The following is a 23,868-nucleotide window of genomic DNA, read 5'->3' as shown; positions in this document are numbered from 1 at the left end:
ACTGATGACATTGAGCTTTTCCATCATCTCTTTCCAAAGATGTAGTCCATTTGGTTCCTGTGTATTCCACCTGGTGAGGTCCGTATGTATAGTTGCTGCTTACATTGTTGAAAGAAGATATTTCTAATGAAGAAGTCATTGGTCTTGCAAAATTTTATAATTCGATCTCCAACGTCGTTTTTATCACCAAGACCATATTTTCCAACTACCAATCCTTCTTCTTTGGTTCCAACTTTTGCATTTCAGTTGCCAGCAATTATAAATGCATCTTGATTGTATGTTTGATCAACTCATACTGCAGAAATTGGTAAAAATCTCCAATTTCTTCATTTTTTCCTTATTGGTTTGTTCATAAATTTGAATAATAGTCACATTAACTGGTCTTCCTTGTAGGCCTATGGATATTATCACTGACAGCATTGTATTTCAGGATAGATTTTAAAATATTCCTTTTGATGATAAATGCAATGCCATCCTTCTTCAATTTGCCCATTAAGATTGTCTGATTCCAAATGGCCAATACCAGTCCATTTCAGCTCACTAATGCCTAGGATACCAATGTTTACATGTTCCATTTCATTTTTGACAACTTCCGGTATTTCTAGAGTCATACTTCGTACATTCCATGTTCCAATTATTAATTGATGTTTGCAGCTGTTTCTTCTCATTTAATATAATTGTCTAATATTTTACAGGAAATATTCTTTCCTAAGATGAATTTAGTAAGGCAGATACTGCATCATTCTTTTTTAAAAATTTGTATTGTTCTTTACATGAAAGTTTTTATTGTGAATTAGTTTCTCATTCAAAAATTTATACACAGATTGTTTTGTGACATGAGATGTCATTGCCACAATGTGTCAGCACTGCCTCCCTTTCCACCCTGTTTTCCCTGTGTCCATTTTTCCAAATTTCCTGTTCCTTCTTGCCTTCATGGCTTTGCTTTTCAGAAGGTGTTGCCCATTTGGTATCATGTACTTGATTGAACCAAGAAGCGCATTCCTCATATTTGTTATTTTTTTTTTTCACAGGCCCATCTAATCTTTGGCTGAAAGGTGGACTTCAGAAGTGGCCCCAGTTCTGAGTTAGCAAGGTGTCTGGGGGTCATAGTCTCGAGGTTTCTTCCAGTTTCTTTCAGACCAGTAAGTCTGGTCTTTTCTTGTGAATTTAAATTTTGTTCTACATTTTTTCCGCACTGTAGCCAAGACCCTCTGGTGATTATTGTCAGAGCAATCAGAGATGGTAGCTGGGGCACAATCTAGTTCTCCTGGGTTCATGCTCAGGCTGGTGGAGGCTGTGATTCACGTGGTCCATTAGTCCTTTGGATTAATATTTATTTGTGTCTTTAATTTTCTTCACTCTCATTTGCTTTGGATGGGATAGGAACAGTGGATGTATCTTAGATGGCTACTCAAAAGCTTTTAAGACCCTAGACACTACTCACCATGTTGTGAGAAGTTTCACTGGTTCGTCATTGTTCTTTATTGTTGCAAAGTATTCCATTTTCTGTGCATATCATAATTTGTTCATCTGTTCACTATTTACCTATTAATGGGCACTTAGGTTGTTTCCATCTCTTTGCTGTTGTCAATAATGCTGCAATGAACATGGGCGTGCGTATGTCTATTCCTGTGATGACTCGTATTTCTCTAGGCTATATTCTTAGGATTGGGATTGCTGTATCATATAGTATTTCTATTTCTAGCTTTTCAAAAATGGTATATCATTTTCCATAGTGACCAGAAGTGTGTAAGAGTTCCAACGTCTCCAACATTTGTTATTTTCTGTTTTTTTAATTAGTGCCAGTAATGTCAGGGTGAGAAATATCTCACTGCAGTTTTGATTTGCATATCTTTAATGGCTAATGATCATGAGAATTTCCTCATGTCTTTTAGCCACTTGGATGTCTTCTTTGGAGAAGTGTTCATTTCCTCTGTCCATTTTTTAATTGGATTTTTTTTTTTTTTATTGTTGAGGTGTTGACTTATTTTATAGATTTTAGAAATCGTGCCCCTGTTGGATATGTTGTACAGAAAAAAAAAAAAAATTCCCCCCAGTCTAAGTTCTCTTTTACTCTTCTGGTGAAGACTTTGATGAGCACAGATGTTTGGTTTTTATGAATTTCCAGTTATCTAGTTTATCTTCTGGTGTTTGCACATTTTTAGTTATGGTTTGTATTGTATTTCTGCCACATATTATGGCCCCTGGTGTTGTTCCTATTTTTTCTCCCATTATCTTCATGGCTTTAGGTTTTATATTTAGGTCTTGGATCCATTTTGAGTTAGTTTTATTGTCTGGTGTGAGGTACAGGTCTTGTTTCCTTTTTTTACACATGGACATCAGTTATGCCAGCACCATTTGTTAAAGAGTCTGTCTTTTTCCCACTTAATGGACTTTGACCCTCTGTAAAATATAAGCTGCCCTTAGGTGGGTAGATTTACATCTGGATTTTCAGTTCTTTTTCTTTGGTCTGTGTGTCTGTTGTACTATTACCAGGCTGTTTTGTATTGCTGTGGCTGTGAGGTAGGTTCCGAGGTCAGGTAGTGTAAGGCCTCCTATTTTGATCTTTTTCTTGGATAATGCTTTACTTCTCTGGGGCCTCTTTCCGTATAAAGGTGGTGATTAGTTTATCCATCACCTTAAAGAATGCTGCTGGAATTTGGATTTGCATTAAATCACATCTGTAAAACCCTTTGAGTAGTAATGCCATTTTCACAATATTGAGTCTTCCTATCTGTGAGCACATTATGTTTTTCCGTTTATGTAGGTCTTTTTTGGTTTCTTGCAGTAGTGTTTTGTAGTTTTCTTTGTATAGTTCTTTTGTGTCCATCGGAAACCCTGGTGGTGTAGTGGTTAGGTGCCTTGGCTGCTAACCAAAGGGTCAGTTCAAATCTACCGGGCGCTCCTTGGAAACTCTATGGGGTAGTTCTACTCTGTCCTATAGGGTCGCTATGAGTTGGAATCAACTCGACGGCACTGGGATTTTTTTTTTTGTGTGTGTGTGTGTGTCCATGGTTAGACTTATTCCTAAGTATATTATCTGTTGGGGGCCTATGGTAAATCTTACTAATTCCCTGATTTCTTTTTCGAAGTTCTCTTTATTGATGTATAGGAGTTCAAGTGATTTTTTTATGTTAGTCACATATCCCATTACTTTGCTGAGAACTTCTATTAGTTACAGTGCTTTTCTGTGGATTCTTTGGGGGGTTTCTAAGTATAAGATCATATCATCTGCAATTAGGGATAGTTTTACCCCTTCCTCACCAATTTGGATGCCCTTTATTTCTTTTTCTTTCCTTATTGCTCTAGCTAGTACTTCCAGCACAATGTTGAATACAATGTTGAATAAATATGATGAAAAAAGGCATCCTTGTCTGGTTCCCATTCTCAGAGGGAATGTTTTTAGTCTCTCTCTCTTTGAGTAATTTTGGCAGTCAGTTTTGTGTAAATCTCTTTTATTATGTCTAGGAATTTCCCTTCCTTTCCTATTTTGCTGAGAGTTTTACTCAGGAATGAGTGTTGGACTTTGTCAAATGTGTTTTCTGCATCAGTTGAGATGATCATATGATTCTTTTGTTTTACTTATGCAATGGATTATGTTGGTTGATTTTTCTAATATTGTGCTGTCCTTGCATTAATTGTATGAATCCCACATGGACTTTTTTTTTTTTTTTTAATACTGTTGAATTCTATTGGCTAAAATTTTGTTGAAAATTTTTGCATGTAAGCATTTGGTTGCTAACCAAAAGGCCAGCAGTATGAATCCACTAGCCAATGCTTGGAAACCCTATAGGGAAGTTCTACTGTGTCCTATAGGGTTGTTATGCATTGGAATCTACTTGACGGCTACGTGTTTTCTTTTTTTATTCATGCGAGGTATTGGTATGTAAATTTATTTATTTATTTTTTTGTAGCGTCTTTGCCTGGCTTGGTATCAGGATTACACTGGATTCATAGAATGAATTTGGGAGCATCACTTCCTTTTCTGTGTTCTGAAATAGTTTGGCTAGTATTGATGTGAGCTGTTCTCTTACTGATGTGAGCTGTTCTCTGAATATTTGGTGGAATTCTCCAGGGGGAAGCAACCTGGCACAGGGCTTTTTTTTTTTTTTTTTTTTAATTACCTCTTCAATCTCAAGTTACGGTACGTTTATTTATTTTTTCTACCTCAGTTTGTGTGTTTTTAGGTAGGTAGTGTGTTTCTAATAATTTGTCCATTTCCTCTAGGTTTTCAAATTTGTTGAAGTACAATTTTTCATAATAATATATCAAGATCCTTTTTAGTTCAGTTGATTCTGTTGTGACATCATCCATTTCATTTCTTATTGGTGTTATTTGCTTCTTCTCCTGCTTTCTTTTTTCAATTTGGCCGATTGTCAATTTTGTTGATCCTTTCAAAGAAACAGCTGCTGGTCTTGTTGATTCTTTCTATTGTTTTTCTGTTCTCTATTTCATTTCTTACTGCTCTAATCTTTATAATTTCCTTTCTTCTGGTGAGTATGGGCTTCTTTTGGTTCTATCTTCCTACTTGCTCAATTTTTAGGGTTAAAATTTTTATTTTGGCTCTTTATTCTTGCTGTTGTACTTGTTTATTGGCATGAATTGACCTCAAAGCACTTATTTTGCTGTGTCCCAAAGTTTTTTGAAAGATGTGTTTTCATTCTCATTTGATTCTATGTTTTTTTTTTTTTAATTCCATCATTTATTTCTTCTATTACCGAGTAGCTTTTAAGGAAGGTTTTGTTCAGCTTCCATGTGTTTGATTTTTTTTGCCTTGCTATTCCTGTTATTGATTTCTACTTTATGTTGTTGTGATTAGAGAAAATGCTTTGTATTACTTTGATGTTTCAGATTTTGTTGAGGCTTTCTTTGTGGGCTGAAATATGATCTATTCTGGAGAAGGTTTCCTGTGCTGCTATTGAGTAGAGTATTCTCTATATGTCTATTACATCAAGTTGGTTGATAGTGGCATTTAGGTTTTCTCTGTCTTTATTGAGTTTCTTTCTAAATAATCTGTCCTTCACTGAAAGTGATGTGTTGAAGCCTCTTACTATTGTTATGAAACTGTGTATTTCTCTTTTCAATGCTGTTAGAGTTTGTTTTATATATTTGGAGCCCTGTCTTTGGGTATGTATGTATTTAATATGGTTATGTCTTCCTGGGGTATTGGCCCTTTAATCATTATATAATGCTCTTCCTCATCTTTTATGGTGGATTTTGTTTAAAGTCTACTTTATCAGAGGCTAATATTGCCACTTTTGCTCTTTTTGGTTATTATTTGCTTTATATATATATATATATATGTATATCCTTTGAGATTTTGTTTTTGTATTTGTGTCTAAGGAGTGTCTTTTCTAGATGGCATAGAGATGGATAGTGTTTTTTTTTTTTTAATCCATTCTGCCACTCTATGTCTCTTTACAGGTGAATTTAAGCCATTTACATTCAGTGTAATTATCAATTGGTATGAGTTTACTGCTGTCATTTTGTTGTACTATTTTTGTAATGTTGACAGTCTCTTTGTTCTGCTTAATTTTCTGTGCCGAGTTCTTTTAGTTTATGGATTTTCTTTTCATTGCACTTGTTATTGTTAGCTTTGTATTTACTGTGTCTTTGTACTTTCTTCTTCTTTTTTTTGTTGGGTAGGTTTTGTTGGTTTCTTTTGTGGTTACCTTAAATTTATTTTTATTTTCCTAAGTTTAAACCAGTTTTTTATTTCTTGATATCCTTAACTTTCTTTCCATATGGAAGTTAATAATGTTGTGGATTGAATTGTGTCCCCCACAAAATAATGTGTGTCAACTTGGCTAGTCCATGGTTCCCAGTATTGTGTGATTGCCCACCATTTTCTCATCTGATGTGATTTTCCTATGTGTTGTAAATCTTGTCTCTATGATGTTAGCTAATTGGAATTAGCAGCAGTTTTGTTGATGAGGCAAGACTCAATCTACAAGATTAGGTTGTGTCTTAAGCCAATCTCTTTTAAGACATAAAAGAGAGAAGCAAGCAGAGACACAGGGGGACCTCTTACCACCAAGAAACAGCACCAGGAGCAGAGGGTGTCCTTTGGACCTGAGGTTCCTCCTCAGAGAAGCTCCTAGACCAGGAGAAGATTGATGACAAAAACATTTTTTTCAGAGCCAACAGAGAGAGAAAGCCTTCCCTTGGGGTTGATGCCCTGAGTTCAGATTTACAGCCTACTAGGCTGTGAGAGAATAAATTCCTCTTTGTTAAAGCCATCCACTCGTGGTATTTCTGTTAGAACAACACTAGATGACTAAGACATAACTACACCTATTATTCCAGTTGTTTTGATGTTGTTGTCATTGAAGTGCTTTTGTCTCTGGTTTTCTATTTTCAGTGTTTTAGCTTTATTTTATTTTTGATAATTCTTTATCTGGGTTACTGTCTGTTTGATCTGTCTTGTGACTTAATCTTGGATTGTTTTCTGATGCTTTTGGTTCTCCAACTGGTGACCCCTTTAATATTTCTTGTAACCTTGGTCTGGTTTTTACAAATTACCTTAACTTTTATTTATCTTGAAATATCATAATTTCCCCATTGTATCTGAGAGACAATTTTGCTGAACATATAGTTCTTGGATGGTGATTTTTTTTCTTTCAAGGCTTTATATATGTTATCCAACTGCCTTCTTGACTGCGCAGTTTCTGCTGAGTAATCAGAGCTTAGCCTTACTGGTTCTCCTTTGTAGGTGACTTTTCGTTTTCTCTAGCTACTCTCAGAATTTTTTCTTTGTCTTTGGTTTTGGTATGTTTGATTATAATACGTCTTGGTGACTTTCTTTTGGGCTGTATTCTGTATGAGGTCTGTTGAACTTCTTAATGGATAGCTTCTCGTCTTCCATGATATTAAGGAAATTTTCTGCCTGCAAATCTTCAACAATTCTCTCTGAGTTTTCCATTGACCTCTCTCCCCTGTTCCGGAACTCTACTCACACGTAAGTTTTTCCTTTAGATAGTTTCCCACATGATTCTTAGACTTTCTTAATTTTTCTTCTAATTTTTTCCTCTAAGAAATTGGTATGAAGGGATTTTTTTTTTTTCAATTTTATTAGTTCTGTCTCCCATTGTCTCAATTCTGCTCCTTTGTCCCTCTATTGAGTTGTCTATTTCTGAAATTTTATGGTTAATCTTTTGGATTTCTAGTTGCTGTTTTTGTATGATTTCTAATTGTCTATTTATTCTATCCTTTTGATTTTGTATTGTTTTCCTGAATTCTTCTATTGTTTTATCAGTGTTTTCCTTGTTTTGTCTGTGTTTTCCATGATCTCTTTCTTGATCTCTTGGAGAGCTCTGATATTAGTGTTTTGAATTATTTATCAGGTAGTTTCATTGCCTTATCTTCCTCCGGCAGGTTTCCTGGTTCTTCATTTTGATTGCTTGCTGGGGCCATCTTATCCTACTTCTTTATGTGATTTGATATTATCTGTTGCCTCCAAGGCATCAAGAAGTTATATTTATTTTTTATGTATTTGTTTTCTGTGTCCTGATTTTTGTTTTGTTTTGTTTTGATGTATGTGAGTAGCTGGGTATTTGTGCTACTCTGGTGGCTAACTTGGCCTCATTGAAACTCTTACCTACTGTCTCCATGTGGATGGAGTAACAACTGGGTGTATGGTAGTGGGTTCTTGTTCATTGGTCTTGCAGAGCTGCTCAGGATGTAGGTAGCATGTTAGGTGAGATGATGTATCTGTCCTGCTGGTTACCTGGCTGTGAGTACAGGAGATGTTCTGTGTTTGGTGTTCTCTGTGTGCTCTACTGCTTGCCTATTGGTAGGCAGGAGGGTACTCAGGTCATTGGTCACTGGGTTGGTGGTGTAGAGGCTATCACTGACACACCAGGTGGGTATGACTGTGTTGGGGTTTTTGGAACAGGCACAAGCCTCCGGTTGCTGGGGAGGGTGATGTGGGATGTGAGGCAAGGTGCATGTCACCTTCCCACAGGTGCTGATTGGATGGCATGCCTCTGTCAACTAAAACACATTGAGAGTGAGGTTGTACAGCCAGTCCTTGGGAGCCCAGTGTTGTTTGTTGGAGACAGTGGGTGGCACCACTGGTCCTCAGGTCCCTGGCAAGGTGGCTGGATAGTGTAGGTGGCACCACTGGCTCTCAAGATCCTTGGCATGGGTGGCTTAGGGGGTGGGATAGTGGTGTATGTCACTGGGCATGGTAAGTGGGGAGGCTGCAGTTAACATTTTCAGATCAAGAAGCCCTCCTACATGCCTCTGGCATGAGTGCATATTTGCTTCTGCTTAGCTGAACCTTGTGCAGTGGGTTTCAGCTGGGAATGCTGCTTGCTTTTTTTCAATATGGCCATGCTGTGCAGGCTCAGTCCACAGGCCCCTGGCATGGGTAACGGGATGTGGCAGAAGACACTGCAATACTGTTGATTCCCTACACCAATGGTGCGTAAAGGGGCAGATGCTCTGGCCCATGAGCTCCTAGCTTAGGGGGCGAGGCAGCATCAAATGCCACAGGACTACAGCTTTAAGCAGGTAGATGGGATGGGTGAGGAGGGAGGGAGCGTTCCCCAGGCCCATGGAACTTCCATGTGCAGTAGGTGGGATATGTTCACTTAACTTTTGCAAAATTGGAAGCACTCCTGACCGTCTCTGGATGTGTGTGCAAAGTCACTTTTACATAGCTGCACCAGGTGGAGTGAGTTTTGGCTGGGAATGCAGCTTGCTTTCTCTGAATAGGTCCATGCTGTACAGGTTCAGCTAGCAGAATGCCAGTGATCTATAATTCTCCATTTTCCCAGTTTTTAAGTTGTCTCTTCTTCCCCCCATTGCTCAGCCCAACTCTTTAGCCTTCTCTTTGATGCTTAAGTTTCCTAAATTGTCATATATATCCAACTCAGGTCTTTGTTTTTTCAGGTGTTTGTTGTAAGAGAAATGACATTAAGCATCTGACTACTCTCTCTTAGATGGCCTGAGTCATTATATTTTTAACAGTTAAAAAAACAAATAGGCCTCATTTAGATATTTTTAGCAGTATTGCAGATCACTAAGTATCCTAACATTGTTATTTATTTTTTAATATTATTATTAAAAAAAAAAAACTCTTCAGTTTATGAAAGGAAGAATTAGCTTATCAAATGATTGAAAAAGTGAGAACTTTCAGTTTGAGGCCTATCTTTACAAAGTTATTCAAACTTGAAGTTCTAGGGGGAAAGAATGAAAAAAATGGGAGATTCTTAACTTTACTGCTACTCTGGCAGAAGAGCTGTGGTAACACTTCATCTCTCCAGGAGGCCTGCAGGGTTTGGGCATTTCAGAACATGTTTGTGATGGTGGTGGCATTGATAAAGTGGTGATGATGGTGGTGGTGATGAAGATTAGGATGAGAGGGCAATAGCAGTACCAGTTCTATAATGAGAGAATCAGAGGGACTAGGAGAGTGAAACCATGATCAGAGGTTCAAACAATTGGGTTTCTGCACTGAGAAGTCACACCAATTGGAATCTAGGTATCCATTTTATTTTTCTGTCATTCTATGTGTGAGGTCTTGGAGTCCTACCAGAAGACCCCACAAGAGGTGAAGAAGTAAAGACAAGAAACTTATCTAATATAAGATGCATTTCTCAGGATATTTCACTCTTACCCAGGCTCCCACGTTTGGTAGTTACAACAGATCATGATTCCAGTGTTTCCACCTTAGACTGTCGATGGAAAGCCACTAACAGTCATCTTTTCCCCTCCCCCATTTCACCTTTTAGCATATCCCCAGTCTTAGGAGGTGGAGCAGATGGTAAAATCCACACGTCTAGGTAGAGATAGCATCTTGAGCCCCAGGGGCTGAGATCCAGTTCTGATACCTGTCAGTGTTGCATCAGGGTGGGGGACAATTGCAGTAGAAATAGCCCAAACTGTGGAACTGCTTCCCACAAGATGACCTTGACCCAAACTCTTGGGAGGCTGCTACTTTCACCGATGCTGCTGCTCTTCTGTTCCTATGCCCAGAATTTCCTCCAGAGACAAACTCGAGGTGTCTCATCAAGCAAAGCGAAGTACCCTATTGATGGCTGGAAGCACCCTATCGCAGTTTGGTTCAAGCAAAATCTCAACCATTTTAGCAAAAAGAAGTCACCATTCTGGCATCAGGTAAAAACTAATGACCTGGAAAGGTGATGACAGGTGGAGAATGGCATGAGTCTGAGGCCTTGAGGAGGGGACCACAGAGGTCTGCTATGTAGAGAAGAGATGAGGAATGTTTTCAGTTCCTAGGTGGTGTAATCAGGTACGTGCTGAAAACCAGCTGGCAGGCTGACGGTTCAAACCCTGTGAGAGGCCTCTGAAAAGAAAGACTTGGAGATCTGCTTCTGAAAGGTCACAGCCTGGAAAATCCCATGAAGCACAATTCTACTCTGACCCTCGTGAGCTTACCATGTGTCAGAAAGAATGGAAGGCAGCTGCTTTTTTTTTTTTTTTTTTTAACAATGTGCTAGGCATTGTGCTAGGTGTTTTACACACCTTGAGCTTCGTAATATGTATTTTTTACATTTCTGTTTTTATTATAAATTATTTTAAACGTATTGACATATAGAGAGAATTATATGTGTGTGTCTTGAGGTTAACAGCTAGAACAATTTTGTTATAGTTATTCCTATCTCTTGTATGATTTTTCTAGTATGTGGGCCTTGAAGGGGTTGCTTGTGTGCAGTTGGCCAAAGCCCAAATGCTAAGAGATGAACAAAGAAGCCAAAAACCAGAGACAGCTGCTGCAAAGGCCAATTCTGATGTGTTTCTTGTTTTATTTTATTTTACTTTTGGTTTTGAAAACATAAATTTATGTTCTCAGAGCTCCGTAGGCTAAAAGTCCGATGAGACTCTTGGCCGTGTTGACTTCCTTTCACGAGCCTTTCTCTTAGTTTCTAGTGTCTGCCAACAATTCTTGGCATTCTTTGTCATTCTTTCTAGTGTATCTTTCCCTTGTGTCTGTCTCTATGTCTACTCTGCTGTTTTTATAACTCAGAAGTGATTAGGTGTAGAGCCCACTCTGTTCTTGTATGATTTCATTAGCATAACAGAAAAAAATCCCTCTTTCCAAGCACGTTCATATTTACAGGTGTCTTTTTTAGTCATCTAGTGCTGCCATAACAGAAATACCACAAGTAGATGGTTTTAACGAAGAAAAAATTACTCTCTCACAGTCTACTAGGCTAAAAGTCTGAATTCAGGGTGCCAGCTCCAGGGGAAGGCTTTCTATCTCTGTCAGCTCTGAACAAAGGTCCTTGTCATCAATCTTCCCCTGGTCTAGGAGCTTCTCTGTGCAGAAACCCTGAGTCCAAAGGATGCACTCTGCCCCTGGCACTGCTTTCTTGGTGGTATGAGGCCCTCCTGTCTCTGTGCTTCCTTCTTTCTTTTATATCTCAAAAGATATTGGCTTAAATTGTAGATTAATCTTATAGATTGAGTCTATAGAACTGCCGTTAATCTCACATCTCATTAACATCCTAGAGTTAGGATTTATATCATATAGGAATATCACATCAGGTGACAAAATGGTGGACAATCACACAATATTGGGAATCATGATATAGCCAAGTTGACAGATGTTTTTGGGGAGATACGATTCAATCCATGACAATGGGTTACTGGGGATAGTATTTCAATGCATATTTTGGGTGGGCACAATTCAATCCATCATAATTCCTAAGACAACACCATATGTAGGAAGAAAGAGTATTGCTACACCTGAGAGAAAACTGAGATTACAGAGATGCTAAAATGTTTGTCCAAGGTCTGTCTACAAGAAATAAGTGGAAGAATTGGGTTTAGAATCCCCATTATTGGACTGTAAACTCAATGTTCTTTTCATTGTGTTCAAAGAGAACGTTTCTTAAATGTTTACTCTATTTGGATATCAGGAACTAAACAGCTTTGAGTTCCTTGTTAAGGAATTTTGACCTTATCCAGGGTACAATGTGGAGCAACTGGAAAGTTTTGTTCAAGGGAATGACATATTTAAGTCAAAGACTGAAGGACACAAATAAGCAGGTGGAAGATGTATTATTGGCACAGACACCTCAGGGGTAAGCCACTTACCGTGGCTTCAAACCTGGACAAGATATATATAGTCTTGGTTTATTTTTAATTCATATTACTTGTTATTGTTCATTCTCATATTAGCATTAATATTTGTTTTTAGTTTTGTCATTAAAAGCGATTTTATTCATAATCTCAAAGACATAAATAAAGGTCATGAGTTTCAAATTTTTCTGTTTTTGTGGATTTTTATCTTTTGTTTAACATTTTATCCAACTGAATCATAAGTTTTTTGCAATTTTGTATTCTGCCTCCCGGACTAGTTCTTCATATATTAATTTACAACTTTGAACATCTGCTTCATAAGCTTACTAGTAATCTATAGGGACTCGAGGACCTTTCGAGGGTCCTGGTTGGAACAACGGTTAAGCACTTGACTACTAGCCAAAAAGTTGGTGGTTTGAACCTGTCCAATGGCACCTTGAAATAAATAAAAGCCTTGCAATCTGCTTCAGAAAGTTCACAGCCTTGAAAACCTGATGAAATATAGTTTTGCTCTGCACACATGGGATCACAATGAATCAGAATCAATGTAATGGCAACGGTTTTTTTTTTTTGTTTTTTGAGGGTGTTTTACTGAGCTAATATGACATCTTTTGCTGAACCATTTAGTTTTGGAGGAATACTTTCAGTTATTTTTTGTTTCGTTTGATTTCACAGTTCCATAAATTTTCTATAAATTGGTTGCTGAAACTAGTGGATTGATCAAACTCAGTTTTGAGGTTTTTTTGGAGTAAAGGAGCAAGACTAATCATAGAACATGGCAAATTCTTTCATGTAGAGATATTTAATGCTTGAAATGTCTTTTAAAAATTTTTATTATTGTTGTAGAAGCTGTTGATTCCTAATGCCTACATCTATTAATTCATTGAGGAATTGTCAAGTGACCATACTCAGATTTTATCATTCTTCAATTATTAGCTGGGATAAATCTATAAAAGAGACTTCCCATCATCTATTATTTGGTTACGTGGTGACACAATTTGTGCTGGAAAGACAGTATACATTCTTGACTCGTTTCCTTTATTTACCAGATTTTAAAAGTACGTTAAGGATAATAGATTTAGAATATTACAAAATTACTAATTTTCTTTACCTCATATTATGCAACAGTCTCAGAATAATAATACCAACACTGCCACCAGAAATAAAATTACCAATAGATTTTTAGAAATTTTCTTTGTAGTCTATTTGTCCATGAGATTGACTCTGTAAAGATGTACAGTCAAATTACTGGGTTTCTGGTCACTTAAAATTGTCCCTCTCTGCAAGGTTATTTGACCAATCAAATACCATCTGTGTCTACTTGTTTCATTTTCATTTTGTTAATTTAAAAGTTGGTTTTTTTAAATTCAATTTTGTCTTATAATTACGTAAAATATCTACATGATTCTAAAGTCATACCGACAAAACAAGATATTGCAATAAAGTTGACTTTGACTGGCTATATTATTGCTCTTAGTGCTTCTCTTTTGACTTTATAAAAGATGATGTCCTTCATCTTTTTGCACTATAACTTTCCTGGCTTTCTCCTTTACTTTCTTATTATTGTAGATTATATTATAGCCTTATCTTTCTTTTATTTCGTTTATAATTTATTTTATTTTGTTGTTGAGAATTTACACAGCCAAACATATACCAATTCAATAATTTCTATATGTACAATTCACTGACATTGATTCCATTCCTCGAGTTCTGCAATCATTTTTATCCTCCTTTTTTGAGTTATTCCTCCCTCATTATCATAAACTCACTGCCCCCTAATGTTCTTATCTAATCGTTTGTGTTGCTGTTGTCAATTCAATCCCACATACATAAATTTTAGAAGAGTTTAATGGTCAAAACATTTTTTACTAGTAAAGCTAAACAATTGTTTGGCTTTCAGAACGCTTCAGGGGATAGTTTTGATTTAAGGATTATCTCAGAGCATAGTTTCAGGCATTCATCCAGCCTCCATGACTCCAGAAATCCTGGGTTCTATAAGAATTTGAAATTCTTTACTGCATTTTCCTCCTTTTGATCAGCACGTGATTCAAAGTTTCATATTTTTTGACATTTCATTCTATTCAATAACCACAACCTCAAAGTTGTTTTAGGCTTAGTCTTATATATAAACAGACACATTTTCACTCCCAGTCCATTTGTCACAATAGCTTCTTGAAGGATTTATAAGAATCATATTCTGTGAATTTAAGTACTTGTCTGTGTGGCTAAGTATATACTTCCTGGCTGTCAGTTTTCTTCCCTGAGTGCAGATGCATTGCTAAACTCTCATCTAGCATTGCATGTAGCTATGTAGCAACTTGATTGCTGCCAAATATATACCTGCTTTTGTGGATATTTTTGCCTCATTGCCTGAAGGAGTCTTTCTGAAGTAAATAAAATTTTCTTTTTCTGAAGTAAATAAAATTTCCTGGGACACATCTTGGGGTCAGTGATTTCGTATCAGTTTTTCCTGAGATACAGTCTATTTATTCTATAACTTTTTTTGAGTTATATATTTTTCCTATCTATGTATTTATTTTTTCTTTAAAGTTGCCAATTACATATGCTTTGAATGTCTTTTGTCTATTTCACACAGTTGTAATTTTCTCTTTAATTCATTTGAAACGTTTTTTTCATTCATTTCTGCTAATTCTTCTCCAGTTTGTCCTCTAACATCTTCATTTCTGTACTAAGTTAATTTTTTTCTTCTACTTATCTTCTAAGCTTAGCCACTTTAGTTTTCATCTCCTTACATTATTTTATTTTTCATCAAGTTTTCTGATCTCTTGTTTATAGATGAAGCCCTGTTGGTGCAGTGGTTAAGAGGTATGGCTGCTAAGCAAAGGGTTAACAGTTTGAATCCACCAGCCTCTCCTTGGAAACCTTATGGGACAGTTGTACTCTGTCCTATAGTGTTGCTATGAGTGGGAATTGACTCGAAGGCAACTGGGTTTTGATTTGTTTATAGAAGTGATTTTTCATTAAGTTCTTGAATTCTTAGGAAAAACTTTTGGTTACAGTTATGAACTGCTTCCCAATATAATTTTTCTGTCTTGATAACTCTGCTGGCTAGACTATTGGTTAATAGGCATTCTCATGCATAGCAGGTAGAAATGAAAAAAAAAAAGTTCAGCCTTTTCAGAGGGGAATTTAGCAAAATTTAGTAAAATTATATCCACTTTCACTAATCTATCTCAAGGATATGCTACCAAAAATATGAAAAGATATATGCACAAGCTATATATTGTAGCCCCATCTAGAACAGAACCAGATGGAAAATTAGTCAAACTTTCATCAATAGGATACTGATTTAAATATTATGTTATATCCACACTAGAAAATATCAAGTAGTGAAGGAGAAAGAAAATTCAACATCTTTATATACTGCTATGTAATGATCCTCAAGATATGATGCTATTGTTATATGCTGTCAAGTCAGTTCCAACTCATAGCAGACCCTGCATACAACAGAAGAAAACACTGCCCAACCTATGCTACCCTCACAATTCTTGTAACGTTTGACCCCATTGTTGCAACCACTGCGTCAATCCATCTGTGACAACACACTCACCCTTTCCACCCTGAGTTTCCCATGTCTATCTAATCAGCTCCTGTCCCTTCCTAACTTCTCATCCTGCTTCAGAACAGGAGTTGCCCATTTGGTCTTGTGTATCTACTTGAACTAAGAAGCACATTCTTTACAAGTATTATTTTGTGTTTTATAGTCCAGTGTAATCTTTGTTTGAAGAGTGGGCTTCGGGAATGATTTTAGTTCTGGGTTAACCGAGCTTCCGTAGGCCATGGGTTTGGGGGTTCTTGCAGTTTCAGTCAGACCATTAACTCAGGCCTTTTTACATGAATTTGAGTTCTGCTCCACACTTTTCTCCTGCTCCATCAGGAACTCTCTGCTGTGTTCCCTGTTGGCGGTCATTGGTGGTAGCTGGACTCCATCTAGTTCTGCTGGTCTCAGCTTGATGAGTTTCTGGTTTATGTGGCTCTTTTGTCTCTTGGGCTAATATTTTCCTTGTGTCTTTTGTGTTCTTCATTCTCATTTGCTCCAAGTAGGTTGAGTTCAGTTGATGCATCTTAAGTGGCCACTCACCAAAGTGGGATGCAGAAAGTTTTCCTAATAAACTTTTTTATGCCAATTGACCTATATGCCTAGGTCAACGGTCTCTAGATCCCAGCCCCAGCTACTCTGACTTCAAAGTGTTTGGTTGGTTCAGGAAACTTCTTAGCTTTTGGTTTAGTCCAGTTGTGCTGACTTCCCCTGTATTGTGTGTTCTCCTTCTCTTCACTGAAGATGATACTTGTCTACTATCTCACCATGTGTCTGTCAGTTTGTTGTATGGTGGGAGCTTTCATGGTGCTGTGATGCTAGAAGCTATGTCACCAGTTTTCAGATACCAGCAGGGTCACCCATGGAGTATAGGTTTCAGCTGAGCTTCCAGACTAAGACAGATTAGGAAGAAGGACCTGACAGTCTACTTCAGAAAATAATTAGCCAGAGAAAACCTCATGAATAGTAGCAGAACATTGTCAGATATGGTGCCAGAAGATGAGCCCCCCAGATTGGAAGGCACTCAAAAGACAACTGCGGAAGAGCTGCCTCCTCAAAGCAGAGTTGACCTTAATGACATGGATGGAGTAAAGCTTTGAGGACCTTCATTTACTGATGTGGCATGACTCAAAATGTGAAGAAATAGCTGCAAACATCTATTAATAATTGGAACCTGGAATGTATGAAGATAAATCTAGGAAAATTAGATATCACCAAAAATGAAATGGAATGCACAAACATCAATATCCTAGGCACTAGTGAGCTGAAAGGGACTGGTATTGGCCATTTTGAATCAGAAAATCATATAGCCTACTATGGCAGGAATGACAACTTAAAGAGGAATGGTGTTTCATTCATTGTCAAAAAAGAACATTTCAAGATCTATCCTGAAGTACAAAGCTGTCAATGATAGTACTACGCATATGCCTACAAGGAAGACTAGTTAATACGAATATTATTCAAGTTTACCCACCAACCATTAAGGCCAGAGATGAAGAAACTGAAGATATTTATCAACTTCTGCAGTCTGAAACTGATCAAACATGCGATCAGGATGCATTCATAATTACTAGTGATTGGAATTCGAAAGTTGGAAACAAAGAAGAAGGGTCGGTAGTTGGAAAATACGGCCTTGGTGATAGAAACAATGCCAGAAATCAAATGATAGAATTTTGCTAGACCAATGACTTCTTCGTCGCGAATACCTTTTTACACCAACATAAACAATGACTATACACACGGACCTCGCCAGATGGAAAACACGGGAATCAAATCAACTACATCTGTGGAAAGAGACCATAGAAAAGCTCAATATCATTGGTCAGAACAAGGCCAGGGGCCGACTGTGGAACAGACCATCAATTGCTCATATGCAAGTTCAAGCTGAAACTGAAAAAAAATCAGAGCAAGTCCACAGAGCCAAAGTACAACCTTGAGTATATCCCATCTGAATTTAGAGACCATCTTAAGAATAGATTTGATGCGTTGAACACTAATGACCGAAGACCAGACGAGTTGTGGAATGACATCAAGGACATCATACACTAAGAAAGCAAGAGGTCATTGAAAAGATAGAAAAGAAAGAAAAGGCCAAGATGGATGTCAGAGGAGAATCTGAAATTTGCTTTTGAACATCCAGCAGCTAAAGCAAAAGGAAGAAATGATGAAGTAAAAGTACCGAACAGAAGATTTCAAAGAGTGGCTCGAGAAAATAAAGTATTACAATGACATGTGCAAAGAGCTGGAGATAGAAAATCAAGAGAGAAGAACACACTTGAATTTTCTCGAGCTGAAAGAACTGAAAAAAAAATTCAAGCCTCGAGTTGCAATAGTGAGGGATTCTATGGAGAAAATATTAAAGGATGTAGGAAGCATCAAAAGAAGATGGAAGGAATGCACAGAGTTATTATACCAAAAAGAGTTAATTGATGTTCAACCATTTCAAGAGGTAGTATACAATCAGGAGCTGGTGGTACTGAAGGAAGAAGTCCAAGTTGCACTGAAGGCAACTTGGTGAAAAACAAGGCTCCAGGAATTGACGGAATATCAATTGAGATGTTTCAACAAAGTGGTGTAGTTCAGGAAGTGCTCACTCGTCTACGCCAAGAAATTTGGAAGACAGCTGCCTGGCCAACCGGCTGGAAGAGATCCATATTTATGCCTATCCCCAAGAAAGGTGATCCAACCGAATGTGGAAATTACAGAACAATATCATTAATATTGCATGCAAGCAAAATTTTTCTGACAATGATTAAAAAATGACTGCAGCAGTATATTGACAGGGACCTGCCAGAAATTCAGGCCAGATTCAGAAGAGAATGTGGAACCAGGGATATCACTGGTAATGTCAGATGAACCCTAGCTGAAAACAGAAAATACCAGAAGGATGTTTACCTGTGTTTTATTGACTATGCAAAGGCATTCAACTCTGTGGATCATAACAAATTATGGATAACATTTGGAAGAATGGAAATTCCAGAACAGTTAATTGTGCTCAAGAGGAACTTGTACATAGATCAAGAGGCAGTTGTTCAGACAGAATAAGGGGATACTGAGTGGTTTAAAGTCAGGAAAGGTGTGCATCAGAGTTGTATCCTTTTCCCATACCTATTCAATCTGGATCCTGAGCAAATAATCTGAGAAGCCAGGCTATATGAACAGGGCATCAGGATAGGAGGAAGACTGATTAATAACCTGTGTTGTGCAGATGACACAACCTTGATTGCTGAAAGTGAAGAGTACTGGAAGTGCTTACTGATGAAGATCAAAGACTGCAGCCTTCAGTATGGATTATACCTCAACATAAAGAAAACAAAAATCCTCACAACTGGACCAATACACCACATCATCATAAACAGAGACAAGATTGAATTTGTCAAGGATTTCGTTTTACTTGGATCCACGATCAACACCCGTGGAAGCAGCAGGCAAAAAATCAAAAGACACATTGCACTGGGCAAATCTGCAAAAGACTAAAGTGTTGAAAAGCAGAGATGTCACCTTGAGGACTAAGGTGCCCCTGACTAAAGCTATGGTGTTTTCAGTTGCCTCATATGCATGTGAAAGTGGACATTGGATAAGGAAGACTGAAGAAGAATTGATGCCTTTGAACTGTGATGTCAGTGAGGAATACAGAGTATACCATGGACTGCCAAAAGAATGAATAAATCTGTCTTGGAAGAAGTGCAATCATAATGTTCCCTAGAAGCAAGGATGTTGAGACTATGTCTTACACACTTTGGACATGTTGGAGAAGGACATCATGCTTGGTAAAGTAGAAGGTCAATGAAAAAGAGGAAGACCCTCAAGGAGATGGTTTGACGCAGTGGCTGCAACAATGGGCTCAAGCATAGCAACAATTGTGAGGATGATGCAGGACTGGGAAGTATTTTGTTCTGTTGTGCATGGGGTTGCAATATGTCGGAACCAAGTAGAAGGCACTTAACAACAACATTCATCAGTTCTAGTAATTCTCTTTTATGTTTCCAGTTTATTGTATTTCTCATTGTGTTCTTCAGTTTGTTTCCTAATCTCTCTTAGTTTTCTGTGTGCTTTTTTTTTTTTAACATGTTTAGCTCCATTGCCTGAAAGTGTTCTATTTTTCCCATTATCCTGATCTCCATAGGACAAATTTTCTCTTCTTCATGTTTTTCTGTGTTTTACTGTTATTTGTTGAACTTGGGCCAATTTGGTATCTTTTTAAAAAATATTTTAAATTCTAAGTTTCTGGTGTGTTGTAGGTGAAAAAAAATTACAAGGTTTAGTAAAGCAAAAGGCAAGTTTTATTTGACACATATTCAAATGGGCAAAAGTGGGAAGTGGACAGGCACGTTGGCAGAGCCATAGCTGCCCGAGTCTAAGGACATTACAGAATAGACAGAAGTTGGAAAATGGACATGTCTACCTGAGTCCAAGTAAACTACAGAATAAGTAGGAATGGAAAAACATACAAGCAGGCTGACACAACCATGTCTGTCTGAGTCCAAGTAATATTACAGAATAAGCAAGAATAGGAAATTGGACAAGCACTCTGCCACAGTCGTGTCTGTCCGAGTCCAAGGGAGCTACAGAACAAGTAAGGCTGGGAAACGGACATGCATGCTGCCACAGCCATGTCTGCCTGAGTCCAAGGAATATTACAGAATAAACAAGAATGGGAAAATGGACAAGCATGCTGCCACAGCCGTGTCTTCCTAAGTCTGAGGAACGTTACAGAATCATCAGTATAAATTTACATTACAAAATGGGCAAAGCCACCGAAAGTTTCACCTTTTCACAGATTTGCTAGAAACTGCAATCCTACATTTTGAATCATCTTTCTTAACAATCATTGGTACAGGTTTCAGTGAGGGCAGTCAGGGAGGTCTTCATCGGTCCAACAAATTTCTATTCACTAAATGCTAATAGAAAAAGATAAGAGTAGAAAGTCTTTTGTGTTCTGTTTGATTGGTTTTATGTGAAAAGTTCCCTAAAAGATATTTTTCTTTCCTAAAAAATAATTTCCAAGACTTTCCCATCTATTGTCTTTCTCTCAGGGCCCAGTTGATGTGTCCTTGTGAGTCTTGTGGGCCCAGCTCCAGCTGGGTCACATTCTCTATGCTCAAGGACAGGAAATAATGATCCCAATATTATTTTCTAAAGCAGGTGTTCATAAGAACTGAGAGAGGGCACCCTTGTCTTTATGTTTTTTCAATTTGAGTGAGTTTTCCTGTGAGTGTTTCAAATTCTGTATTTATTCTGGCTGGTTCTGGTTTAGTGGCTGACATTGATGGTGTGACAGATCTCTCTATCTTCTGAGGTTTTGGCTGTGGCCCTTGGTGTACCTGTGAGGTTGATTACGTTTTCCAACCTGAGTTTGGAATGTGTATAACTCTACAGCTAAAAGTTCACGACCAGGGAATTTTCCACTTTCCTTTTTTTCAGAGGCTGAGTTAAGTGATTGGGCTAGGCTCTCTAGAGGCAAAGGTGGAAGACCCTTATGTCTTCCTTTCATGGTGCCCTAGTGGGGGCTTTCCCATGGCGTCCCTCTGCACGCAGGGAATCAGTTGTTTCTCTCTGTGTTGCCTGTCTGATATATTTTTATCACCTTGGCTAAAAGCCTGGTTGTGCATACCCCCAGTATTCTAGATCCTAGAGCCCATACAATTTGGGACTTGGTGACGTTCAACAGCACTCACTCACAGTGTCTCAGTCTCCCTTCACCCTTTGTCCGATTGCACAGGCCGTGAACACCTACAGCAATTTTGTACCACCTTAAAAATTGGTCTACAGCTTTGTAAGTTTAACTTCTGTCCTGTATTCTTTGTTCAAGGAGGTGCCCATCCCATGCCCAAATGGCCTCTGTAAGCCGCGTCTTCCAAGACCCAGAAGCTAATATCTTATAGCTTCTGTGCTTCCCTCATTTTCCCCCTCCCCAGTTTCTGGACTCATCTTGACTCTCCAGTACCCCAGCTGCTAATCAGAGTTCTGAGATCTCTGTCGGTGTTCGTATTTAGTTGTTGCTCAGTGGGTAGGCTGCTGGGGAATTTAAGTTACCTGTTGTTACTCAACCGTCCTGCCCTGACCTCCAGCCTTGTGTAACTGAAGGTTACAATCCTCCTTTCTTTCAAAAGTAGTCTTCATATTTTCTCCCAGGGTGTTTCTTGGATGGACTTAGTGCATATTGTATACTTTACATATTCTTCACATAATTTGCATGCTTTGCCTGTCTACCACTTTAAATAATGGAGGTGACTGAATATGCATTCTTATTTCTTTAGATATACATAAAATATTTTACCAGTAATGTCTTTCCCTGTAAATTATGCAGGTAAGGGCTCTTGGCTTCTTTTATGCATATATCACTAGCAGCAAAGCACTTAACCCTTGAGACACCATGCATTATTATTTGAGGGCTCCCTGGATAGCACAATGATTAAGAGCTATGACTGGTAATCAAAAAAAAGGTCAGCAGTTTGAATCCACCAGCTGCTCCTTGGAAACCCTATGGGACAGTTCTATTCTGTCCAATAGGGTTACTATGAGTCAGAATTGACCGGACAGCAGCAATGGATTTGGTTTTTGGTTTGGGCGGAGGAGAAAGTTAGGATCTCCAGTATCAGCTGAAAGTTTGGTGATTTGAACCCACCCAGAGGCACCTCAAAGCCTTGGTGTTGTATGATTATGAGCTATGGCTACTAACCAAAAGGTGGGAAGTTCAAATCTACCAGACGTACCTTGGAAACTCTGTGGGGGCAGTTCTAGTCTGTCCTATAGGGTCAGTTGGAACCTACCAGCCACTTCTTAGAAACCCTATGGGGAGGTTCTACTCTGTCCTACAGAGTCACTATGAGACAGAATCAACTCGATGGCAAAGGCTTTAGGGATACTTCAGGAGGCAGGCCTAGTGATCTGCTTTTGAAATATCATAGCCTTGAAAATCCTGTGGGGCGATTTTACTCTGCACACATGGGGTTGCTATGAGTCAAAATCGATGGATGGCAACAATAACATTTGTTATTTTATGTCCTGTTTTTCAACTAGACTGGCTTTCCCAGGGCCAGGCACATTGAATCTAATATAGCCCTGAGAATATAGTAAATATATAGCCCTGAGAATATAGTAGGTGTGCAAAATTTTATAACTTTAAAAACTCTTCAAAGTAGATTATTTACTCAAACACCAAAATGTCCAGAAATTCCGTGCCACTGTTTAAGCAAACTAGCAGTTGTGAGAACTGTGTTTCACAAAAGAGAATTTAAAAAAAAAATTTTTTTTTTAAATATACCCAGAAACTTACAAGATGAGTTGAGACTTTTTTGCTTTTCATCTTTTATGAAGAAAGTACCAGATGAGCAACAGCATTGTACAATCATCTTCAGGGAACGACTGTAGGAATGTGTGTGTTTTTTTAATCAAAATTTATTTTATTTCTATTTTACTTGAATAAAAGCAATCACTTGATGTTTACCATAAGTTTTAAATTTAAATTTAGACTTGAAATGCAGTTCCATGTATATATATATCTAAATTTCTTAAAATTGAGGTATAAGTTATGCACAGTAAATTTCACTCTTTTTAGTGTGTAGCTCTGAAGAACAGTGACAGTTCAGAACCACCACCACAATCAACTACAGACCACTTTAGTCACTCCCCTTTCCTGGAAATTAGCCCATCCCTGATAGTTAATCACTTCCCTTACCCCTAGCCAAAAACTGATCGTTTTTCTTTCCCTATAGTTTTGCCTTTTTTAGAAAGTTCTAATCTTGAGTCGGTGTTCTATAACTTTGCATAATGCATTTGAGATACATCCAAATTGTTGCATATATCAATAGTTTATTTCTTTTAAAAATAACTGGAAGTGGGTGTACTCAGAGCAGGGGGCCTCAAGAGTGGCTTCTCTGTTTATAACACACCCAAGAGGAATCTGGGCTCATTGTGACAAGGGGCACACAGCTCATGGCCTTCCTATGAACAACACCCACACAGGTCTTCCTGCACCTCCAGGTTGCTGCTGGGTAGGGCCAGTAGGAGACGACTCACTATTGGAGGAAAAACTGCAGCATTTAGTTGGAGAGGTTGCCAGTCCATGCATGAGCCATGGATGAACCTCTCTTTTCAAGGGAAAAAAAATGATTGAAATGAGGAAACAACCAGACAAAGCCAGAGTATGGGACGTTCTAAACATCACTGGCCTGGATGCTTCAAAAAAGTCAGTGTCAGGAACTGAAAAAGCGGAGGTGGTTTTAAGAGACTAAGGACACAACAACCAGAAGTAC

The 23,868-nt window shown here is 38.1% G+C and overlaps 1 non-coding gene across 1 annotated transcript; it reads left to right on the top strand.

Moving 5' to 3' along the window:
• Positions 1-23,451: 23,451 nt before the first annotated feature.
• LOC126078596 (small nucleolar RNA SNORA11) lies at positions 23,452-23,578 on the top strand. Its single transcript, XR_007518086.1, has one exon. It is a non-coding gene; the product is annotated as a small nucleolar RNA SNORA11 (small nucleolar RNA).
• The last annotated feature ends 290 nt before the right edge of the window (positions 23,579-23,868 follow it).

The sequence above is a fragment of the Elephas maximus genome, chromosome 6, assembly GCF_024166365.1.
Source record: "Elephas maximus indicus isolate mEleMax1 chromosome 6, mEleMax1 primary haplotype, whole genome shotgun sequence".
NCBI lineage: Eukaryota > Metazoa > Chordata > Mammalia > Proboscidea > Elephantidae > Elephas > Elephas maximus.
The sequence above is the reverse complement of the archived record's forward strand: the minus strand, read 5'-3'. Positions and strand labels throughout refer to the sequence as shown.